We start from the raw sequence: 25690 nt of genomic DNA, 5'->3' as shown, positions 1-25690 counted from the left end.
CGGACCTACCCTACTCTACCCTAACCTAACCTCACTCACTCAGTCACTTAACCTACCCACCTCACTTAATCCAACCCACCCCACTGCACTCCAACCAAACCTAACTTAACTTAACCCAAACCCAACCCAACCTAACCTAACCTACCCAAACCTAATGACTACAGCTTTTTCCGGCCTGTTATTAATTGTCCATTTTCATCCTGACACCATGACATTTAATCCTGATCCTCCTTGTACTATTTTTTGTCATGATTTCACATGGTTTAATCCACTGGTCACACAATTGCATCCGCATGACTATTTATGGGCTACGTGACTTTTGTGGTTTGTTTGGGATTATTCCTATGTCAGCTGGTATTCCCCATGCCTTTCATTACAAATTTGTGCCTAAATGTAACCTAACCCAACCTAACTTAAGCTAAGCACTAGAATAATATACTGGTTATAGATTTTTTTTATAAACAAACGCCAAACAAAAACGGGGCACAACCTAACCGAACGAATCCTAAACATTGCTAACCTACCTCAACGTAACGTAACATAATCTAATAACTAGAATAGTATGGTTGTTAAAGGTTTCCTTGATAGTGGTACACAACCTGCCCTAACCTAACCCATCTGGGCCCAACGTCCCACTTTTAAGAAAAATCCGCAAACCCTGTAAGCTATACCGAGGATTTCGCACACTTCTCTCGTACTGCCATTTCCCGTACTGAATCTCCCACTGCGAAAATCTTATCATTTCTTATCTTTTCATTACTGGTGGTGTGAACCAGGCCACGCGATGTGCCTTTGCCTCAGGCCCCGCACACTCCTAGCACCGACCCTGCCTGCTGCGGCACGTTCTGTCGCGGCAGTCGGTAACTCCGGCAATTAAATGTAAGATTGTACAGGAAAGTGCTGTTTTTGTTACCCAACACGACAGTTTAGACTGTTAGGTATCAATACAGGATCATCCGTTGAAGCCGAATTCCGAGAAATGTATATGACGATGTACATTTGTAGCGTAATGTAAGAGTAGTCTTTGAACATTTTTTTGCCACGAAATCCCCGCTTCATTGCGTTTTTTTCGTCGCCATTTCAGGTTGCATTAAGGTGTCATGGCGACTCACTTGGTAAAAAGCAAACCAATCAGAGGCGCGAAACTGTGATTGACAGGCCAAGCATCTTTTTGTGACTCTTCCCAGTGGCCATACTCCCTTTTAATATACGGCTCTTCTGAACACCGGGTGGTGCCACTCTTAGCGAAGGCATTAGAGGCTTGGAGGAGAAGGACGGTAGTGGGACCTAAGTGTTAAAGGGACAGCCTGGACCCCAGATGTTACGTAAACAGGCCTCATCAGGCAATTCCATATATGTTTCCGATGCAGTATACAAAATATTCTGTTTATATTCGACTTCGAGAATTTGTAATGTATTTTTCAACTTGTCTCTTTTGCCCACGATTGAAAGCCACATTTCGAACAGTCGTGACGACTGGGGCGTCCTCTTCCGCCCCCGACGGCGTATGCTCGGCTCCTCTCGGCGAGCTGTGTTGTGCTTTGTGCGTCGCCGTACCTGGTTCCCGTACTTTCAAAACACATCACATTCCTGCTTTTTATTAGCAGTGACTGGTCATTGCATATGTGACGGTTTTGTTGAGCGATCGGGCATAGTTGTTGCTTCGTGCATAGTGAGATCAAGGAGGTTTCAGGTTTGCGGAGACCGAACCCCTATATCAGTTGCGGATAGCCAGTATTCACCGTTATGCCAATGCCTTTTGAAGTCACAACTGAATGTGTTAAGTCGCTGTCGTCACAGATTTGGTCAACTGAAAATCAACATTTTTCAGGCGCGTTTCTCTGAGTTCGAGAATGAAGACCTGCATAGCGAATGTCACACGCTACGTAGTTCGGAATGACATCAGTTATTAAACCAAATCACCAATCCCAACTGGGCCAAGTCCCGCGTGAAAATCTCACTTCGTGCTTCAACCAATCGCAGACTGTTCTTGTGTTGTCGTTCACAATTGTGACGTTGGGAACAACAGTGACGACACGGAGAAATCGAAATGGGATATGGGTAAACCGTAGGGTTTCATTCTTTTTCTTTTCTCCCCCAAAACGGCGGAGCTTTCACTCTTCGTAGTTTACGCGGATAGCATACGTGTGAGCACAATCGAATGCAGCAGCAATCCCAACACCCTCCGGAGCTCCAGAGTGTCGCTTTGAGCGCTGTGTTCGTCGTACACTGTTAGAAATGAACTTCACCACATAGCACGCTCCTAGCCAACCATCATCTGGAATGATATCGTTATCTGCCCTGATTTGTTGAAAACGGAAGGCGTGCGCCTTTTTTTGTGACACTTATGCTGTTCATAAGTGTCACAAAAAAGGCGTACGCCTACCGTTTTCAACAAATTAGGGCAGCTAACGATATAATTCGAGATTATGGTTGGCTGGTAGCGTTCTATGCGGTGAAGTTCATTTTTAAGAGTGTAGTTATTGGCAAAGACATTGCAGATCGCGTGACAAGGAGCTGTCCTCTCAAGAAAACAAGGTATATCTGTGCTGTGTCCCGTTCTCAACTCAGAACAAAGAAGGAAGCATAATTCACACAAAAAAGAAGAGAAATTAAAGTTCTAGTCGGTGGACAGTATTGCTGGACGGGACGTTTTCCTGGAATCGAATATTATGAAATATTATTACGGAAACACATATATATACCATGTTCGTCTATAAATGGAACGCATCTCGTATAACACCCGTTGTTTACGTTTCTGTAGTGCACATCCGAAGTGTACAGAATGTCCTGATATCGAATAGTGTCACAGAGTAGTGTGGTACTGACTTTATTGTCAACTTGTCAAGGCTCCTCTGTAGGTAACAATGGGTTTCACCAAAATTACAGGGATGCTTGGCGCATGGTTAAGCCAAAGACTTACACAACTGTACAGTGGATTTCGGACAATAAATCGGCGATAAGAGGTTCTCTCGGCACAAAAGGATACCGACCTTGTCATCCAGTCATGAGAGCGTTGGTGTTCTTACTCAGCAGTTTTGTGGAAGCCCCCAAAACCAGCGTTGTTCGGACAAATTAAAATGGCTTTAATATATACTGCGGTATGTTTTACCGATTATTCCGGATAAACCGGGAAAGCAGGAATCCTAGTCATACATATATATATATATATTTAACGTATTGCGTTGCCCGTGAATTTTCTAGATGCTGCAGTCGTGTCTGATGCGTAAATATCTCCCGCTTCTTCAGTAAAGTTATCTGGAAGAGCGAATTTCTCCACAGCGCTCATACATGGCGTACATGGGATGAAGCAGAAGAAGTACGTCACGCGTTCATGATCTTTCGTTCTGTGGATGTAGCACGATTCATTGTGCGACTTCGTTTTGCAGAAATATCCGCCTCAACATAAAGGTAAGTCCAGTCGAAGTCATTGGTTAATTTATTGAGGGAACACGGTCGTGGAAAGTTATCCAGTCGAATTTATAGCGGTTATCTCTGAACACGAAAAGGAAGGGCTTTCTCCTTCGTCGACGCTTGATAGATAATAATAAGTCGGGGTCTACGTCGCCAGACAACTGAGATTATGAGCGAGCTTGATAGAGACGACATATATGACGACGAGATGTTGGAACTGTGTGTAAAGCACAAGATCTTGGTCCGAGTTAGAATTGTCCCAGCCATTCGTGACACTCAAATATATCTTGGACACATCTCGTCGAGTAGCGTCTCGCAGTTGTGCATGAGTAACAGGAAGTGGCTTAAATGCTCAAGCTCAGCTTCACCGGTGGAACATCTGGGATAAATAAGCGCGACGAACTTCAGCATTGCCGTTCGCTTCTGGCTCATTATACACTATATCCTAGTCCATGCCGGAGACGAAGAGAGCATAGCGTTGGAAGCGTGCTCCTTAGATGTTACATTAGATTCCAGACATCCCCTTCATTGTCGAGGATATGTGCGTCAACGGTTAATGGCTAAGGCATCTTTGTGAATTGTGAAGCCTAATTGCCTAAGCTGAGTTGTGAGTAGTTCTTTTCCGCTTTTTTCAGAGTTGACGAGGAAAATGGGATTGGCCTTTTCGTCCCATCAGGCACTTCGCGAGACCGTGCCGAGACCAGTTGTTCTGGCATCACAATGGAGTCGGGGTGGTAGCTGCGGATTGCAGTGCGCGAGGACTGTGTCACATGCAATAATTTATTTAACAGTTTCGAATGCTATCTTGTAGTCTTTTGTCGACTTCGCCTTTGCAGATTTTTGGAAAAGTACGTGCAAGGGTCAGAAAAGGTTTGCAACTCTTGCCAGTCCCCTTGCATTCCCTTCCATTGTGACCATTGCCTGTCCGGAATAAGATCTCCTTCCAAATTTTATCAGCATAAGAGAAAACGCAGTTGGCTGACGTTTGGGGTGTTGTAGCTTCAAGTACAGCACGAATCTTGTCTTGGGTCCTGTTTAAACCTTCGCTGCTGACCTTGTATTCAAAGTACACAATGCTGTTCTGGAAGAAGGGGCAGTTCTGCAGGCTTGCTTTCAATCCAAACGATTCCAAGCTCCTAAGGTCTTCCGAAAGATTTTTGTAGATTTTCATCTTCAGTGGTACCACTCACTGATATGTCTCCTTGCGTTCCAAGTGTCATAAGAACGTGTTGTTGAACGTGATGGTGCGTTGCCAAATCGCGGGTGCGGGGGCAATAACAAGCACCATTCTGTTATACCGGAAGATACCTTTTCCCGTACTCTTGTTTAGCAAATTGCCTGAGTTCTCATCCACATTCCATTTGTACGAATGCTTGCCGGAGGCCAATCTTTGTGTTTTTCCGTCCACCAGCTAATCCGTCCGAGTGGTAAAGGATACTGATCCACTACTGAGTGCTGATTGACGGTCCTATTGAAATATCCACATATCGTGACTGTCGCATTGGGCTTTACTACAAAAGCGTTGGGAGTAGCCCATTCACTGACATTGACATTTGTCAGGATACCTTCCTATTCTACTCGCTTCAATTTCGCAAATACTTTTCCTTGAGTGCATGCAGCACTGGACGAGTACGAAGGAACTTCTTCCTTCCTTCGTTTCATTTTACGCTTAAGGTTATTTTGGCTGTTTTCAACTTCCCGTTGGTGTCTTCAAGTACGACCTTGGAGTTTCTAGAATCTTCTTCATCTTGTTTTTCACTTGAGAAGCTTTCGCTTCAGTTGGTGTCTTTGTGATTCATTTGTTTCTTCAAGCAATCTCAATTAATTCATTCTTGATCAAACAGTGCTGGCCCTGGGGTTTCTTCAACACTGAGTTGGATCCTGGAATATTTCCCTTGAAATTTTACTTGAACTGTGTCATCAGGTAAGAGATATTCACTTGTCACACTCCCACATTTCATGGATGTAGTTTCCAGTGGAATGTGATTGAAATGTTTCGACTAAAAACATATTAGGGGGCAATAGAATACTTCGAGCCTGCGCCCATGTTCATTGAAATTACATGACCCTCAATTCCTGGTTTTAAGCCAGCTGGGACCTCCTCCCAGAAAGACTTATAAGCCTTTACAAGAAACCTTTTATTCGGAGCACTGATCATTAGCTTGACTTATTAGCACTAGAGTTCTTCCGTTTTGGACTCTCTTATCATTGCTGTGTGTTAACTCGTAGCCTTCAGACACTATTTCCGTGTTTTCCGTGCAAAAACCAATTCCCGAAACTGTCCTTTTTTGCAAACCAGATGACAACCATGTCCGCTTCTACCGCGGCACTGCGTAAGTACCCCTTCATGCTGATAGTATAATGGCTTCTGCCTGCGCTCGAGGATTTTATTCAAAACCGTAAGCCCTTGGAGGCGGAGGAGAGTTGCACCAATATAGGGGTGCAGGTACAAGTAAGAGTGGTACACAGGGGAAAAAAGTTGGTGGAGTTGCAAAACATTTGTGGGCGTTCGAAGTGTTGTAGGTGCGGATAAATCTGCTGCGCTGTGCCGAAGATGATTTACTTGTTAGGAGTATCGACATCTACGTCCTCATACAGGGCTGCCCAAAGCCCCCCTCCCCCCCCTCAAAAAAGTACCACATTGCGGCATGAGTGGCGAGTTCTGTACCACTGAAAATTCCCGTCAACATATTTATAAGCATGCGCGTCATGTGTAATGTGACGTGTAAGCAAGTAGCATCGCTTACGAGGTTTCCCATAAAATCAAAGGGTTACATGGACCAGCTTATCATTGAACTAACCTAGAAAAAAGTGATATATATTAAACGGTAGGAGCAACTTATTTATTTACCAATGGTCACAACACTTTCGTGCACGAGACTACACTTCAGGTTACAAAAATACGAACATGGTACAGGAACATATATACAGTTGATGGGGGAGTTTTAGAATCAGAGGGTAACGGGGTGGTGGAAAGGATGCAGATACAGATAAAAATGAAAGGAACAAATACAAACGTAGGGGATGATACCCCTGCATTTCTATTTATGTTCTTTTCGTTTGTAGTTATGTTATTTTCATTTTCACCTGTATTTGCATCCTTTCCATCACCGTGTTACTCTCTGATGCTACACCTCCCCCGTCAACTGTATATACGTTCCTGTACGATATTCATATTTTTACCATGTGTAAATAAATAAGTTGCTCCTACCGTTTAATATCACTCTTTGATTTACTCACCACCGGCAACTTGACATCGCCTATTTTTCTGCCTTCGTATCTTCTAGAAAAAGAAGAAAAAAGAGACATTGATTTACTTCCAATCACATAACGATATAGCGTATGATGTACAGGAGTCGGGAGGTATTTGATAAAGAACTTGTGACTTGAGGTCGTTTCCTAGTCTGTTAGTACACCACTTCTTTAACACGCATATATGCTTAACTTTACCTGGGCCTATTTAGACACACCCTATGCAAAACAGTTTCTTCCGTTGGTGGGAGTTTTATTCGGACCGCCCTGCTTTTGGAAGATTGTTCCTCTCTGAAGGATGCGGAAGAGTGTTTGCTTTTTACGTCTCTGTTAGAAAATGAGGTTGATATTGTGCAGTTTGGTTACGCCATCGGACAAAAGAGATAGGAGAAAGGTGTGTGCTTGCCAGGAAGCGCCTGGGGCGAGAAGAATGTCAGAAGCACTTTCCATGGGGGAACTCCAGGCGTGAGAGTCCTGCGTGCCCAAATGGCAGGCGATACGTAACGGGTGTTGATGTACTGTAAGGGGCAAGGTGGCACGGGAGGAAGAAGCTGCGAGACAGCCCATGCCTCCTCAAAATCGATCATGGGCGCGCTATGTTATCCGAAAGAAAATATGTACCGCATGTGACGCTGATCGCGGTGCTTTCATGGATAAAAGAACCACGACTAGAATTCCACGATAGATATATGCACACAGTATGCCGAAGATCCAACTAGATATCAACTGCAGGGATATAACTCCAGGGTGTTTGTTTCATTCGATTCAGATGTTATACCTTCAGGGTGGGCGCTCTAAAAGATCAAAGATTAAAGTAACTGAAAAGGTTAGCCAGCTGTAGGACTCGAACGCACATCTTCTGGATTACCGGTCCAGGGCTCTACCAAATGAGCTAAGCTAACACACTTCCCAGTCACTTCCAAGGGTCCGTCATCTGAAGGGACAAACCAACCACTCTGTCACTCACTCATCCCCGTCTTCACTCTTACATTTTTCTCACTCATACACACATTCATACGACAGGATAGACGCAAGCGGCATCTGTTGAACATGAGACAATTGATGTGCTGAAGCTGGAACACATAGAAAGGACAAATACATACGAAGCCTCAAGTGCAGGTGTATGGTTTGTCCCTTCAGATGACGCACCCTTGGAAATTGCTGGGAGGTGTGTCAGCATAGCTCAATTAGTAAAGCCCTGGACCGGTAATCCAGAAGATGTGTGTCCGAGTCCAACAGCGAGTCCGAGCCCGAGCTCTTTTCGGTGACTTCCATCTTTCATCATTAATTTCTTAGGCACTTGAGGCTTTGTATATATTTGATCTTTCTATGTGTTCCAGCCAGGGCTAGGCACGATACTTACAAAGTACCTTCGATACCAATAATCGATACCCTAAAAAAAACCAATACCGATAACAGATGCAGAACCGAAATTGATTTTCAATACAGATACTCGATTCTGTATCGTCCATACTTCGATACATCACTGAAATCCCCAATATAATAAAGCTGGTGTTATGATTAGCGAAGTTTACATCAGTGAAATACGAATATAATAAAGCTGGTAATATGATTAGGGAAGTAAAAAAAATCTCCTATTTCTGGAACATTTAGTGTATTTTTATAGCGCACACTTTCTGAAAGGGCTTAAACATATCCAACCGCACGGATTTATTGAAGCTGCACCGTCTGTGCAGCTAGCCTTGTTAGAAGTTTAGACTGAACTGAAGCAATGGGTACGTTGAAATCATCGCTTCCATAAGCAGCCTAGCAAAAACAATTCTTTAAGATAATGTTCTTCATGCGTACCGGTCTGTGAGCACTTGACTATACATACGAATAAACGTGAGGCTTTTTTTCAGCTGGGTTTCGTTTGGTATTGCAGTACTTACTTGGTGCCCTCTGACTTTGCTCTGCGTGACTCTGAGCGTGTCCCAGAGCACGGCCTGTCCCCCACAGGTCTTGCAAAATCTGTATCAAAATGCGTGTTACTGCGCACGAAGGAATCCTTGCCTCTCTATTGGTCTCACGCCACAACCTCGTCCGGATTGGTTGCCGGAATTCGAAAACGGCCCTCCGGCACTCGGCGGTTTCATATGAAATTCGAACGGTGGACGCCGGTGTCTTTCGTTCGGACTCAAGCGCGTTGGCTGTCTCATCCGTGTGTGATGGTGTCTTTGATCGTGTTCTACTGTTTCTCGACAGAAGCGTCGGACTACGAACAGCCAATGGAATTTCAGACTAAAGTGTTGTCGTGAATTCTGGCTCGATGAATATAAGCGTGAGAGAACTGATGTTCTGAGGCTGAAACAACATAGAAGGGACAATCACATACAATGCCTCAAGTTGCCTAAGAAATTAACGATGAAAGATGAAAGTCACTGAACAGGTTAGCCAGTTGTAAGAAGTGGGTTCGAGTCCTACAGCTGGCTAACCTGTTCAGTGACTCATCTTTCATCGATGAATATGTTCGAGCACCGCCAGATCTGCATAGCGGTGACAAGAAAATAGGTTCATGGAGCAGCACCATTCTGTGTTTGATATGTAGCAGGCAAGGACTCGATGATTAAGAGGTTGTGCGCAATCCCGACACAAGGTCGCGTTCACGACACATGCCGGTCTCTTCGGATTCAATGTGCTACCTTTCGCGCTTTGCAATGCGCCTTCCACGTTCTAAAGAGCACGCTGTATGGGACCTCAGATTCTGTCCCTGTTATTTGGACGACATTCATCGTTTTCAGTAGGACTCCTCGAGAACACCTGCGGCACCACAACGCCGTTCTCTCTCGGCTGCGGTCAGCGCACCTCAAGGTCAAACTTCAAAAGTGCAGCTTTTTAAAGAACAAGGTCTTGAGCACCATGTTGGCCCAGATGGCTTTCATACTGACCCGGCCAAGACTGAGAAGGTCGTGAACTTGCCCTCACCGAAAAGTGCGGAGGAGCTCCGATCGTTGTTGGGTTTAGGTCGTATTAACGCCGGTTCACCAGAGATTTCGCCACTATCGCCTCTCCACTGCATCGTCAGCTTGAAAAGGGCACCGCCTTTGCGTGGACTGAGGACTGTGAGGCTGTTTTTGCCCACCTTAAACGCCTTCTCATAAGCGCGGCAGTCCTCGCTATCCAGACTTCAGCCTGCCCATCATTTTGGACACGGATACAAGCGACAGCGGTTTCGGCGCTGTTCTCTCAAGAGCGAAACGAGACCGAGCGAGTCCTAGCTTACGGAAGTCTAGCCCTAACCAAGCCCGAGAGGAAGTACAGACTCACACGCAAAGAGGTGCTCTCACTTGTCTCTTTCATTCGCATATTCCCTCAATATCTTCACGGAAAGGAGTTTGTCTGCAGGACCGACCACAGTGCACTAGAATGACCCAGGTGCTTCAAGCAACCAGAAGGCCAGGTTGCACGGTGGCTGGAACAACTCATTGAGTTTAATTTTCGTGTTATTTACCCACCGGGAATACAGCACCGTAACACCGACGCCCTATCGCGAATGCATGGCTCGTCTGCGAATTCGCCGCCCACAGCACTGTCCCATGCCGATTTATGTGAGCACCAGATGCGTGACCCAGTTCTGTCTGAGGTCATTCGTACCCAGGCCGAATATAAGCACTACCTGCGCCACAAACATTGTTTGGAAATCGTCGACAGCTGTGTGTGGAAGAAAGAGTCCCACCAGTCCTCCCGTCCCTGTAGAGCCAAAAACTCTGGTTGCCGAAATCCTCAAATCTGCACACGACATCCCCTTCAGAGGCCACCTCGATAGGGGGAAAAAACTTTGGAGAAGCTTAAATGCAGATTCTTTTGGATCCGGATGAACTCCAGCGTCTCAGACTGGTGTACATCGTGTCTTAAATGCTGCTCACGGAAACCCCCACACGTAACACCTCATGCTCCTCTGAGTCACCCGGATGTGGCGGCAGTATAGTAGTGACCGCTGAGCAGAGGTCCAGTGGCTGACGTACGATTCCCTGTGGTCCTGTTTGTGTTCGAACGAGCTTGAGGGTGCGAGCGTCGAAGTCGATGATGTAATTGTGTCTGACGAGGAAGTCTACGATGAGAATGCAGTCACGCGGTATACCACGGACAACGAAACCAGGTAGAGCGGTACTGGTGTTTCCGGCGACAGATATCGGGTCATAAACTCCTGCGACATCCAATGGGTTACCATTGATGTCGTAAACAGGCTGGGCTACAGTCGCTTGGGTCGGGGAACGCCTCGGCAGTTGCTGCCAGATATTGTAGTTGAGGGTAGTCACACTGGATCCCGAGTCTAGCAGCATCCTAACTGGCGAACCTTCAACAGCGCCTGTAATCATGATTGAGGTACCTCCCACGTTGCCGGTGGACCACTGTATAGGCGTTCCCAGCGAGGCCGAACGAGGAATGCCGATTAGTTTCCTGTTGCCGGATATCTGGGAAACCGGGACTATGCTTATCCTCGTGGACCCCCGTGTACAACGTGTACAACAGCATGCGAGGTGACTTAGATTGGCGCAGCAGTAGCACACTGGGACGTTTGCAGGGCGTGCACTTTCCAGAGGTGGCAAGGGCATCAACTTTCCTGTCCAATCCAGCTACTACAGGATTTGTTACAACGTCGTAGTTGCCATCGCTGTAATTTGCAGGAAATTGACATTGAATTTGTAATTGACAGGAAAAATCACCCGCACCATGTATCTTATCCTTTACTGATACATCTTTGCGTACAAAAAATTCAAAATATAATATGCGAAAAGTTCGCCACACTGTAGCATGTGATTTCCAGGGAGTGCCTGGAAACCATCAACTGTGTCTACCAATCTTCGATAAAGGAAATGGGAAGTAGGAAGTGTGTCAATTTCCTGCACATTTCCCGTGTGTCCAACCCATGGAATTCGCTCTATATTATATATTTCTTCCGCCGCCATATCGCTGATGCAAGTCCCGCCAGTGGATCTGTCGTGGGTGTGGCTTGTGACACGTACGCCACTGTGTGTGATGCTGCGGAAGGTGATAGCGGAAATTGGCGAATAACTGCAAGGCTACTAGAAAAGCATCGGCTATTTGAAAGCATCACCAAGCGTTGCAGGGATAGCAGAGGTGACCTTGTCTCTGGTGGTCGAGTCGAGGTTATAATCTCGTTATCTCGAGATCTCGTTATAAACGGAACCATGTTATCTCTCATTTGCGGCAAACAAACAACGGGAAGAGCAATAACTTTCGCTCGTCGGTCCAAGAACTACCTGGAGCTCAGGTGAAAAAGTGCTTCTCCTAGGATTGGAGGTCCCCATCCCAAGAATATATGTGTCGGGTAGAATAAATCACTGAAGTACTGACCAGTTTTCAGCTGCCGTGTCACTAAGACAAATCCTACCGCTGCCACCAAAATGTAGCAAGCCAAAAAACGTGTGGGTTTATTCTTCGTCCGAATGGGATGTCCAGGCCGTTTTTGAATCTAGCACGAGCGCGGAGTCACGAAACATACGTCGCACCGTCCTCGCGATGTTCATCACGCCCATTTCGCAACCAGGCGGCCGCTACAGTATTATATATGGTAAATTATTTGCCGTGCTGCGGAATATTACGCATAAATATTACACAACACTTGTGTCAGGGATCGCTAGAAAACGTACTACCAGTCGACTGGCTTCATGCAAACGTGATACTTTTCCCCAAAACAACTGACACGATAAACGTAGAAAATTATCGCCAAATATCACTAAGTAAGTTTGCTGAACCTCACTTCACATATTATGACTTACCGTGATGAAAACGACCTTCTATTTGTAAATCGGCAAGAATCGTTCTCATTTTATTTCTTCAAAATACGCACCTCTTCAAGATAGCCCTCCCGACTGGACACCTTGCGACAGCCGTCTCGCTTCCGATGCACGATGTATGTAGAGTGTTGGAAGGTAAAAGTTCTGAACGGGCGGTCGTTTGAACTCGGCATCGAACATGGTGGGTGAGATGTGTTGTGCTTGGTGATAGTGACGCAACAAGAATCACGTTTGACTGCAACGAAATGTTGGAGATTAATGTTTCCTCGTTTCTTTCGCATTAGAAATGGAAGAGATTGCATAATGAGACGAAAATTATCCTCTGGACCTCTGCTGTTCAGATCTGAGTTTTATTTTATTTTCTCGTACATCAACCATTGCTTCTTGGATCATTCTTGGAATTGGATTCAAGCCACTTGGACGTACGTCGAAGAAACGCGAAACAGACACGTTGCTCAGTGATGTCCTATTTTGAAACACGGTCATTTTCGGACCCTGCAGATATATAGACATTTTTAGATATAGGCTCTGGATTTTTAAAGCTGAAACATCGTGGCACACCAGTGACTTCTTCCTGTGAACATCACTTCTGGTAGATGCTGACGCTTTCATTTTAACTTTTATTTCAGAAACGCAAAGTGCTCAGGTGTCGACAGCTTCCGACTTGGGTATGTGACAAACAGCAACGTAGCGATGAATTTCTTCTTTTTTTTGGGGGGGGGGCGGGTGTATGGGGCATGTTTCCCATGGGTTCTTCGGTACATGTTTGTACGAGATAAAAATAAAGTTAGGACAAGGAGGCGCGAGAAGCTCGCTCTTCGTTCACTTCTTGGTTATCACGAGATCGAGTGCAGTCGTGTCTGATATTTCAACGAAAGGAATGATGCTGTGGTATTATCCCTAGCTTCTAGAAATCATGCCAGTTCTGATTATACACCTGATGATAATTCTACATGAGGACAGGGGGATGCCACCCTCATCTCCCTTCCCCAATAGCACTCCCAAAGGAACGTTTTTGGATCAGGGGTTAAATCTCCCAAACTTCCCCTCTGGCTACGTCAGCGTTGACAGATGCTTTGCACAGATTCGGCGGCTATTCCATTCGATTACGTCGTGATCGTCCAATCTGTAGCGACAGTTCTACTGACATGCGAAACTGCAGGCTATTTCACATGTAAGGAGTTGAAATTCACAGTTGGGGAAATGAACAAAAAAAAAAAAGTCTATCCTATTTGGCATTTAATTACAACCTGCAAAACCAAACGAAATGTATGGACGCGCAGCAAACGCACAATTAACAGACATGACATCGCATATTGACTGTCTCAACGGGTAACTGGGACTTTCATGGGTCGAGAGTACAGAGGGGATTTGAGCTATTGAGGAAGTGCTTTATGTGTGGTTGCGCTTTTGTGAGCAGCCTGTAACAATAACAGCTACAACACCACGCACAACCACCCAATTAAAAAAAACGAGCAGTCTGTGGTAACGAAATAGAAACACGCATAAAGCGTTTTGACTTTGTTGAATGTCGTTGCAAAATCAGTATGCTCGCTACATGAGCTCATGAAGCGAAATGATTGGTCTACGTAACACAGGCAGGAGCTTAATATTAGTAATTGGCTTACGTTTTTTATGGGTTTCCTTCAGACCATTTCAGGCATATGTCGGCACGCTCTAAATTTGCTGCAAGCAATTCAAAATTCTGGCATCAAAGACTCATCCGCACCGTTGGTGATAGATATGCTAATGTCTTACGAGCTCGTCTACGAAGCAGGGCACAGGCTGGTTCTCCAGTGGGTTCCAGCCTACTGCGGTGTCGAAGGGAATGAGCAGGCCGACAGCACAGCAGAAGCAGCTGGCTCGTCTAGGACGCGGACGCGTATGGCGCTGTTGAGAGGAGATCGTCATTCCGTACTTGGATGCCTTGTGACTCCCCGCAGTAGACCACTGACATTCTCCCCCCAGCCACGCTGAGCAGAGCTAATACAGCGCTCGCTCTGCGCGACATACCTCTCGTCAAGCTGCTGCATTAGTTAATCGAATAAGCCTTGATGTGTTTTTCTACAGCGCAGTGGCGTAACCGCTTGAGACAAGTTGTCTCTCCCCAATGCTCTCATAGCGCGACCACTCCACCAGTCAGATTCATTACACTTGCATAAATACGATAACAGTTCATTCATTACATAACAGTTATATTTCATTCGGTAAAGCGACTTGAACGAACACAAAAAAAACATGTTGCTCAGTAATATCGTGTTTTGAAACATGGTCATTTTCAGGCCCCCTGGTCTTTGTAGGATTGAGACCCTGAATTTTGAACGCTGCGACTTGGCGGCATAGCAGTTGCGTCTTCTAATGGGCATCGCGTTCTCGGAGATGCTGACTCTCTGTCTTTTCAATTCATATTTCAGGAACGGCAAGTGCTCAGACGTCGGAGGCAGTTATAGGCCCGGGTACGTGACGGACAGCAGCGTATATATTTCGGGAGGGGTTCTATGGGAATGTTACACATAAAATGAGGATGTCACCCTAATTTCGTTTTCTGAAAAGCACTACCAAAGGCAGGGTTGTCGATGGGGGTTGAATCCACGAACATTCTCACTGGCTTTGCCAACAGTAACAGATCCATTGCACCAATTGAGCTGCCATTGCATTCAGTTGCACCGTCAACGTCCCAAGTGTAGCGACAGCGTGTACTGACATCGGCAGTGTCGACTATATATCATCTAAAGTGAAATTTACAGTTGAGAAAACTACGAAAGACCTCACACCCGTAAATTTGTCAGTTCATTTCAACCTGCAAAAAAAACGAGATACATTGCGGCACAGCGAACGTCCCATGAACAGGCATGGCGGGTATATCCCGTTGGAAACAAATAAACGCGTAAGTACCCACTGTTAAAAATATATCTCCCAGAACATACGCTTAAAAATCAACGCACAAAAATAATCGCCGAAATATCCCTGTTTAAATAAGAACGCTAAGGAATCCACGGACAAGAATATATCGTTAAAAATAAATCGTTTCAGAATTCACCCTACAGTTGCTCGAGCCATGTGGTATGGCCCAAATCAAGGTGAACTGCAAGCAAGGGGCTTAAACTAACCTCACAGGACCAAACTATCCTAAACTAACCGAAACCAAACTAACCTAAACTAACATAACCTGATCTAACCCGGCACAAATTGCAATCAGTCCGCCTCCGTGCTAAATGGTGAGGGGATTTTGAAACAGTTTATTTTTATGGTGGATTATTAAACGGTGATCTCTAAACGGGGATAGTAAGCGCTTTATTTTAGGAGATATCCTTTTAACCGTGTATTTTTTTAAGCGGATTATTCTTGAATGTTTTATTCTTAATCGTTTATTCTAAATGGTGGATTTCGGGGACCCCCGGCATGGCATCCCATCTTCAGGGTACTAAGGGGTAACTGGGACTTTCGTGAATCAAGAGAGTAAATAAGGGGGGATTGCGGCTATTGAAGGAGTGCTTGACTCGGGTGTCGCGCTCTTCTTGTATTTTCCTCTCATTACATTACACTTTAGGAAACCTGTGTCAATATAGGTTCTCAGTAGGAATTTTATCAACTACAAGCTCTGGTGCATATTGACTTCACAGACTACCATGAGGATATGTAAGAAGCAGGAAAAAAACTCGGGGAAGGACAGGGAGGAGACACATAGCTAACATGCAACAGCAACCACACCGGGGGCGCGCCGGGCATTAGGGTTGGTGCTCCGGTGAGTTAAACAAAGCGATACGTGGCGTCGACATGGAATTATGCATCAAGTGCTTGAATGTCATTGCGAAATCAAAATTAGCGCTAAGTAAGCTCGTCGAGCGATATGATTGGTCCACGTGACAATGGTACAACATTAATAATTAATGGCATCTCGTTTTTCCTGGGTGTTCCTCAGGCGCTTTCAGACATATGTCGGTGCATTTCCCGTAGTAGTCGCGCGAGGATGCACATTATCTGACTACGTCAGAATGGTGACAAACGCATTGCACCGATTGAGCGACCATTTCATTCCATCCCATCGTGAAGGTCCAAAGTGTAGCAACAGTGTCTGATGAATGTGCACTGTCATGATGTGCACATCTAAAAAAATGTAAGATACAGTTGAGAACAGAGTAAGAATGCCACTAGGCATAGCCTCCGAAATTCGGCGTATGACTGCACAGCAAACGTCCCATGGACGGACAGAGTATTACACGAGTCGAGGATGTAAATAAGAAGGGGATTTCGGCTATTGAGTGAGTGCTTTATCAGTGTTATCGGAGTGTGTTGTGCTGTTCTTGTACGTGTTTGCGTCTTGCGTTTAAATACACTTTATGAAACTTGTGTCGACAAGGGTTCTAATTAGGCAGCAGTGCTATGAACTCGAGGCAATAATGCACACTTTATGAAACAATATATTAACTTACGACATTATCTACTGACATGTTTACCATGGTTGTGAAACCGCCACAGATTGCGGCACAGATCCTCGGTCCATGCAGTGGTTTTCAAATAACATACGGCTTCTACAAGTGTAGCATTTCTGGGCAAGCAGCATATGTTCAGCGGGAAATATATACTCGCAAAACAATTGATAACTGCCATTATGGCCGTTTTATGACTCATATCCCACAGCCGGATGAATGGTCCCATCAGAATATGACGCTGATGGAAACATTAGAAGAGTTGCAGATTGTGCGCGGTCCACAAGTTCTGATTGACTCACTCGTTTACCTGTGTTGCTTAATGCATTGCCTTTGGTACCGCAGAAGTTGCTCCTGCTCCTGCTCAACATCCTGATGAAGTAAATCTCGTCGATGAATGTGAGTGCGAATATGGTTATCGCTACTTCTTCAGTGAGCAACTCTGTTAGATATCTTATCGGCCTACTACATCACGACATACAGGGTAACGTCTCCGCCACCTGCATGTTAACTATCCTGTGCAAACAGTGGTTTGAAAAAGGAAGCGAATACGAAGCGAACAACAGAGTTGGATAATCGAATACGAAGAAATAGAAGTGTAGAACCCTGGCGAATAGGAAGCCAATAGCTGCAAAATGGACCGGTTTTCCCGCATAGGCGGAGTGGAAATCAAGAGCGAACGGAAATGTTAGCAGATAAATGATATGTTTAAAGTAGGTGTACAAGCGCCAAATCTCCGTTAGTATCTATTGAGAAGGTAGTGAGGTAGGTGAGGACGAAATGGCATTTCACCACCATTGTTCTGACATAATCAAGGGCCAGTCTGGACCCGAAATGTAAAGTAAAACAGGCCTTGTCAGATGATTCCTTATATCGTTCCGATCTACCAGGCAAAATGTTTCCTTTATATTCGACTCGAAGAATTTGTAATGCAATTCCGAACTCGTATCTCTTGCCCTCGACTGAAAGCCGCACTTGGAACAGTAGTGACGTCAGGAGCGTTCTGTTCCGGCATAATCTGGGCTCCTCTGAGCAGGCTGTGTCAACACCACCTGCATACACAAGTCCCCTCCACAGCTCCGTGACGTCACCCTATGCCGTTCATCGGGAAGCCAACAATGGCGTCCACTTGCTGTGGTTGCGTTCGGCAGAGATGCTATTTCGAAGAGTAATTCACCCGTTTCTCGATGTGAAACAGCGAACGAGCGTGTACTTCCGAAGAATAAAATCCTACTGCAGTGTCTGTGCCCATAACTTACGGAATAATTGCGTACACAGCGGCAAGCCCAGCGACTTACAGCTTCTGCGGTTAAGAGTACACGAAAGCACGAATAAAGGTGAGTTGAACAGCTTTACTACTCGTTTGGACTGGTGTAGCTTTTAATACACCCTCAGGAACAGTTCTAGAACGGTCTGTCAGCAGCACACTTCAAAATGCGTGCAAAAGTTGTACTTTGAGGCGTACAATTAGCTTTTGGATGCAACATCGACTACGTTATGAATGGCACCCATAGAACGCTGTGATCAAATGGCACCATTACCGGCCTCGGTGGCTCAGTCGGTAGCGTGTTCGCCTTCTGATCCCGTGATCGCGGGTTCGAACCCGGCCGAGGACGCCAGCAACTTGGTGGCAGGGTACAAGTTGCTTAGACACGCCGTCTTCCGCGAGGGACGTTAAATAAGGGGTGCCGTGTGATGAGCTTTCATCGCTTGTTAAAGAACCCTCAGATGGGCAAACGCAATCCGCAGACCGACCGCTGTGGCGTCGCTCACGATCTGAGTTGTCTCGCGACGTAAACCCCCAAACATTATTATTAAATGGCACCATTATTATTCACCTTGTAGAGTTTTATCATTTGTTTCTGAGAAGTTACTTGCTGCTTCTCCCTGTGCAACTGAGCTGTCGCAGCTTAATGTTGTTTACAGCCTGTTTACAGCTAGAACGTGTTGAAACGAAAGTTTCTATTGCTATAGCTACCTTCTTTCTCACGAATGTATTGAGCAATGACGCTGGATCTCTGTTTCTGATTGTTCTCTTTTTTCTCATGCAGAACTTGTCGAAGTACGATTCATGAAGTGCAGCATTGACAACAAACGTATGTGTTTGCGCTACAAAGGTGCTGGGAATCTTCGCATTCCGTTGCTCAATGTTTGCTTCGTTGAGGGCCTCGAATGTCAATTCAGTAGCACGCTTTTTGATGTTGTTTCTCTTAAGCGCATAGTAATTATACAGTGCCAACACCTGATGCTCGTTCAATGTCGTCTTCCTTGTCAATGTCGTGGAATGCTGGTTGGAAGAAACACCTTAGAGTGTTCTTTTCGTTGAGCCTGTTATTGCACTACACTTGCAGGTACACTTTAGAGGGGATGGAATGGGTTAAACATGTAAAAAAAGGAAGTTTGATTTACATTTTGTCTCATACATTTGAGAACATTGTGATATCATTCCCCGCACTGACTTTCTTGCATTTGCTTCAGTGCTCGCTTTCTTTTTTAATATACCTTTTTTATTTTCTTCTCAGGTGCCTCTTGTGACGTTTTTGCACTAGACAAACAACTGGTGTAAGTGGTGAACAGGTGCGGGACACACCATCAAGAGTCGGCCCTGTGTCCTTCAGTAACTACGACTTCCTTCCCTGTCTTGCGGTCAACACTGCGTGATGTTTTTGTGATTGGTTGTTGGAAAACGACGACAACTGGCATTTGGCGGTTCTTCTGATCACTTGCGCTTTCGCTTTCAGTCAGTAAAGCTGTTCTTACTTTCGCTAAGTGGCTCGTCCCTTTCACCAGGTTATGGGCCCAGGGCGCGTTGATCGTGGGTAATCGTTCAACCGGGTCTGCTCGTCATCTCCTAGCTGCGTCGAGTTGGAAATTGCAGAATCAAGCAAATTCTCTGCGGCGAAGCTCATTGGCGGCAACTACCAAGTATGGAAGTTTAAGATGAAAATGCTACTCATCCGGGGGACACCTGGTCGTACGTTACGAGTGACGTCGCAGCGGATCCAACGACTGCATGGATCACCGGAGGCAGTAAGGCTCAGAGCACAATCTGCCTGAGCATCGATGACGGACAGGTCGTGCACGTCTGTAACTGTACGTCAGCGAAGCAGATGTGGGAGGAGCTAAAGAAGGTTCACGAGCGAGCAAACTTAACCAACAAGCTTTATTTACTCAGGGAACTATACCAGTCACGTGTGGAAAACGATGAAGATATGTAGAGTTACATCAGGCGAATTCTGGAGTTAGTAGAGCGGCTTAGAGGCATCGCGCAAGAAATCATCGACTTCCAAGTGGCTGCTCTTCTTCTCAGCGGGCTTCCGGACCTTTCCGACGCGCTCTCGCCGCTCTGGACACTCGGCCAGATGACGACCTGACCTTGGAATAAGAGGAAGCAAGATATGTCGGCAGCATGCGCACCCGACTCTGAATCGGCACTCTGTGTGCAAGAACAGCACCGTGGGAAGGTCTCCTCTGACACCAGAGTCTGACACCAGAGAATGCTTTTTCTGCAAGAAGGTGGAACATCTCAGGAAGGACTGTCATGCCTGGATGGCGCAGAGGAAAAACTTCCGGAAAGGGCGTCTCAAACAGAGCTCGCACTGCAGTGTCACAACACTCGTCGTCTTCAGAGGTTGCGTTTCTTACGTCGACAGGCTCTACTGGGGAGAGCTGGTACATTGATTCCGGTGCTACAAGTCACATGTGCCATGACCAGCGGTTTTTCACGAGGAACTTCAAGGAGAAAGCAGTCACTGTAGCAAATGGTCAAGGATGTCCTTTTCGTGCCTTCTCTGGAAAGTAACCTACTCTCAGTCAAAACGCTAGCTAACCGTGGGAACGTCGTGACATTCAACGGGAACGTGTGCTCTGTCACGAAGAATGAGGTGCTTTTAGCGAAGGCAAGAGCTGAGAAGGACCTGTATCGGCTTGTGACAGCAAATTCTCACTCAGCACATGCGACTCGCGACTGGGATCACCCGAATTGCATTCACGTTTGGCATCTGCGCCTAGGACACCGTGATCCGAATGCTATTAAGCGCTTACAGAAGGAAGGCTTAGGAGATGGAATCCTCATCAAAGACTGCGGTCACCTGCTCAAGTGCACAAGCTGCGTCAGAGGAAAAATGAAGCGGAAACCGTTTCCGAAAGTCAGCACATCCCGAGCTGGAGCTGTCCTTGATCCGGTTCACACGGACGATTGTGGACCAATGAGGGTGATGACACGAGCAAAAATCGATATTTTCTGACGTTCATCGACGATTTCTCTCGCTATACTGTGCTGTATCTGCTCAAATCCAAGGATGAAGTTGCTTCAAAACTACAAGAGTTTCTGGCCATGGTGAAGACCAAGTTCGGAAGTTCTTCCCAAAGTTCTTCGTCCCAAAGTCCCAAAGTTCTTCGCGCAGACAACGGGACAGAATATACTGGACGAAGATCACGAGCGATTCTTCGTGATTGTGGCGTTGAACTCCAGACAACTGTTCCGTACAGGTCTCAACAAAATGGTGTAGCTGAGCGCAAGAACCGCACGCTTTGTGAGGGTGCCAGAAGCATCGTCTTCGGAGCTAACATGCCGAAAATGTTTTCGGGGGAAGCGGTGTTGACAGCGTGTTACCTTCGGAATCGGCTTCCTAGTAGAGCCCTCTGCAGAACACCTTACGAACTGTGGCATGGCAAGAAGCCCAGCCTACAGCACATAAGGACCTTTGGAAGCCGCGCCTTTGTACATGTGCCCAAGCAGAAGATATCCAAATTTTATGCTCGTGCTGTAGAAGGCACACTACTTGGATTCAGTGAAACACAGAAGGGATACAGAATACTCCTCAAGGTATCCCGGGACGTGGTGTTCGACGAAACTCCCGTTCACAGAGAGGGACTGTTCCCAAGCATAACTTGGAGGACCAACTACTCTACCCTCTGCGTCTTTCGGTGATCGAGACGAACACGCGGCTCAGGGTGATGTCGTGAAACTGTTACCAAGCGCACCCGACTCACAGAATAACATCGATCCCGATGGCGTGGATCAGCATCGTGAAAGCATGGAAAAAGCGTGCAGTCCCCGTCGTTCAGCGAGGAGTAACAAAGGAGTCCCGCCAGAAGGTTTTTCGTACGTCGCGCGTGCAGTCCCGTCCACTGATCCTGAGAGTTGGGAAGAAGTCCAGTTGTTGCCTCCTTCTGAAAGCATGAAGTGGATCGAAGCTGCAAACGAGGAAATTACATCGCTTGAACAGTTAAACACGTGGGTGCTCGTAGATTTGCCCTCGGGTAAACGACCATTTGGGTGCAAATGGATATTTAAAACAAAGCTGGAATGGCAACGTGGAACGCTACGAGGCGAGGCTCGTCGCACAAAGATATTCTAGAAAGTATGGGGAAGTATGGGTGATGCAACGTTCGCTCCTGTTGCTAAACTTACCACCCTACGTATTCTGCTTACGGTGTCTGCCGCACAACACTTAACAGCAGTCGGAAGGTTTCATTGCAGAAGGGGAGGAACGGCTTGTTTGCAAGCTCCAGAGGTCCCTTTATGGACTTAAGCAAGCTGCAAGAGCTTGGAACCTGAAGGCAAATTCCGTTCTTGCAAGAGGGGTACAGCCGTAGCGAAGCGGATTCCTGTCTCTACTTCAATGACATAGGAGACAGTCGCCTGTACATACTGCTGTAGGTAGATGACATGCTGATTTGTCACAAAGACGACACAGTCATCACTCAAACCTGGAGGGACATGAACGAATACTTCGAACTTAAGTATCTAGGTCAAGTCAGTCGCTACCTAGGAATAGAGTTGGAAAGACCGCAAGATAGCTGTTTCCTGTCACCAACGAAGCAAAATCGACGCGCTGCTGGAGAAGTACGAACTTCAGGACGCCAAACCCAGTCCAGTACCAATGGATGTAGAGTATCTTAACATCACGGGAGACGAAGATCTACTTCCCAGCAATGACATGTATCACCGAGCCCGGGTTCGGGAGCTACTCAGTACGACCAGACACTGCAGGCGCGGCAGGGATTCTGTGCCGGCGTGTAAGCAAACCACATCAACGAGATTGGAATGCTGTGAAAAAGCTTCTGCGGTATTTGAAGCACACCAGAGACTTCGAGCTGGAGCTTTCGGCTGACCCGAACACGGAATTTGAGATGAATTGTTGTGGACGCTGACTGGGCAGGAGACAAGCAGGGCCCCAAGTCCACCAGCGGATAGTTCATACTCCTAGAAGGAGCCCTTTCTCATGGTCCACCCGAAAACAAGTATCGGTTGCGCAATCGTCTACAGAAGCGGAGTATGTCGCCGCAGCACTAACAAGTTCCAATAACTTCTACCGTCTTTCGGTATTTGCTTACTTAAGCCAACCGGCTTATTTGAAGACAACCAAAGCTGCATTAAACTTGCACTCGCTGAAGGAGTCAACGCGAGGACAAAACATGTCGACGTCCGACATCACCATCTGAGGGACTTAGTGCATCGCGGAGTGGTCAGCCTGGAATACTGCGAGACAGCCCAGATGAACGCTGATGCCCTGACTAAACTGCTCCCTCGGCAGCAGCTACAGTTCTTACGAGATCACATGGGTCTTGTTGAGCAGTAGTTGTCGAGGGAGGGTGTTGGAAAACGACGACAACTGACTTTTGGCGCGCACATATCTCGCGCACTAGTTCTTATGATCACTTGCGCTTTCGCTTTCAGTCAGTAAAGCTGTTCTTACTTTCGTTGCGTGCCTCGTGCCTTTCAACATTGGTTCTATCTTAAAATCAAGTTCGCAAAGCTATGTAGAAATGTTGAATTTTCGCAACGATGCCTCGTATGCATTGTTGTGCTTCATAAACTAAATACGTATTGATATATGTGTGCATCTCCTTCAATGGGCAAGGCCGAGCGATTGTTAAACACCACAGAAAATATCATGGACACCATTGACAGCTTTTCTGATTACTTTTGTTTTTGATGCTTCAGAAGTATTGAAATTAATTCATGTCGCACACGTCTCATAACTGCCCCTGCTCACGGGCTTGTCGGTCAAAGGTGTTACATTGCTAAGAAGCTCATTCGCTACAACAGCGGTTTCAGTGTGTATGCATTGAAATGTTGAAAGTAGCGCTCTGTGTGTGTGTGTTTCCTGCTTTTTAGTGAATGTAAGCTCATTCAGTCATAAATTAATAACGCACGCAGGGCGACGCGGGACCCTAGCAATGTAGAATCTCGCTGCAGCAAACGAAGCTGCCGGACGGGATTGCGTGACGTCAGGGCGCGGGAGAGGGAAGCATGGAGAGGCCTTGTCTGTCTAGGCGGTGTTGGCTGTGTGTTGTGTTCTGTGCATCGCCGTTCCTGGATGCCGTATCCATAATACGTATTGCATTCCTGCTCTTTATTAGCAGTGCGTGGTTATTGCACATGCGACGCTGTTGTTGAGCTATGAGGGATTTGCTGTTTAGTGCACCGTGAAGACAAGAAAAACAACGTGCGTTTCCGATTAGTGGAGACTGAGCACCTAAAACAGCTCGGATAGACACTATGCACCGTCCTGGGTAGAAGGTGGTTGCAGTACCAAGCCTTTTAAGGAGACAAGGAAGTGTTACTAAGTGTCCATATTGTTCTGGTCACCTACACAACATAAGTTACAGCACCAACACCCGCATAACAAGTGTCACACGCTACATACTTCGGAGTAGCGATAAACAAATCGCGAATATCGACTGGGTGAAGTCTCACCTGAAAATTGTCTGAACCACGCGCAGGTACGACAGGGAATGCCTTGTGCGTCCCGATCGTCTATAAGACAATCATTCGTCCAGCAAGTAAACAGGTCGTCTTCACTGCAAGAATAGAATTGTTCATCCCCCGCAAGGCTCAGTTTAAGTTAAGAAACAGACAGGAAGGCTGCGTACTCACAACTAAATGAAAATTATATTGTTCACACATTTAAATACGTAATTTCCAAGGCGTAAGAATGTCACAAACACGTGAGCACTAGGAACATTAGGTCACGCGAAGGGCAGGAATCATTATCGAGATTACGGCACCGAATAAACTTCTCAAGATACCCTGCCATAAACAAAACTGTCAACAAAATCAGAGGTTGTCAGATACAACACAATAATAAATGGGTATAATGCACACAAGGGGCTGTGTACACTATCCCTTTATCAGGGCAGATGTATAAACACGAAGTTGAGAGAACACTCTGCTGCACAAAAATCTAGCACCCCGTCTGGTCATCAGCCAGTTCACTGCAAAAACTGCGAATGTTAACCACTATTTAAAAAAAGCAAAAAAACAACAACAACAAAACGACAATAGTTGGTACTTCTGAAAACCAAGTGGCTAGGGAGCTCCTTGAAGCCTACTTGATTAACAAAGCTAGTGATAAATGTGTAAGCGCACCATCAATTGATCTCAAACAAGCTCAGATAATGTATCTCGATAATGATTCCTAGTCTTCAAGTGCTCTAATGTTCCTAGTACTCACGTGTTTGTGACATGCCTACGCCTTGGAAATTTGCCTATTTAAATGTGTCAATAATAAAATTTCCCTTTAGTTGTGAGTACGCAGCCTTCCTGTCTGTTTCCTCTGTCTTTGTCTCGCTGCTGAAAAAAGAAAAAAAAAAAACCTGAAGTATGACTTACCAACTAGCAAGTTTCTCTACCCGCAAGCTCATGGCGCTCGGGTTGAACGCGCCGATCTTTCTGTTGTTTGGCTCAATGGTGACGTCAAGAACACCGCTGACGTCACAGGGGAAACCAAAATCAGATATGGGTTAAGCGCACGATGTCATTCATTAGTAAGTTTTAGTATATCGAGCGTTATCACCTTTGCGTACGCAACGGATAGCGTT

General features: G+C 46.0%; 1 long non-coding RNA gene across 1 annotated transcript; it reads left to right on the top strand.

Annotated features, from left to right (window-relative positions):
* The first annotated feature begins 3307 nt into the window (after positions 1–3307).
* LOC135376610 (uncharacterized) lies at positions 3308–5747 on the top strand. The gene is made up of 3 exons (XR_010417768.1): positions 3308–3411; positions 5259–5338; positions 5714–5747. It is a non-coding gene; the product is annotated as an uncharacterized LOC135376610 (long non-coding RNA).
* The last annotated feature ends 19943 nt before the right edge of the window (positions 5748–25690 follow it).

This window comes from Ornithodoros turicata, chromosome 1, assembly GCF_037126465.1.
Source record: "Ornithodoros turicata isolate Travis chromosome 1, ASM3712646v1, whole genome shotgun sequence".
Lineage (NCBI taxonomy): Eukaryota > Metazoa > Arthropoda > Arachnida > Ixodida > Argasidae > Ornithodoros > Ornithodoros turicata.
This window is presented reverse-complemented; position numbering and strand designations above follow the sequence as displayed.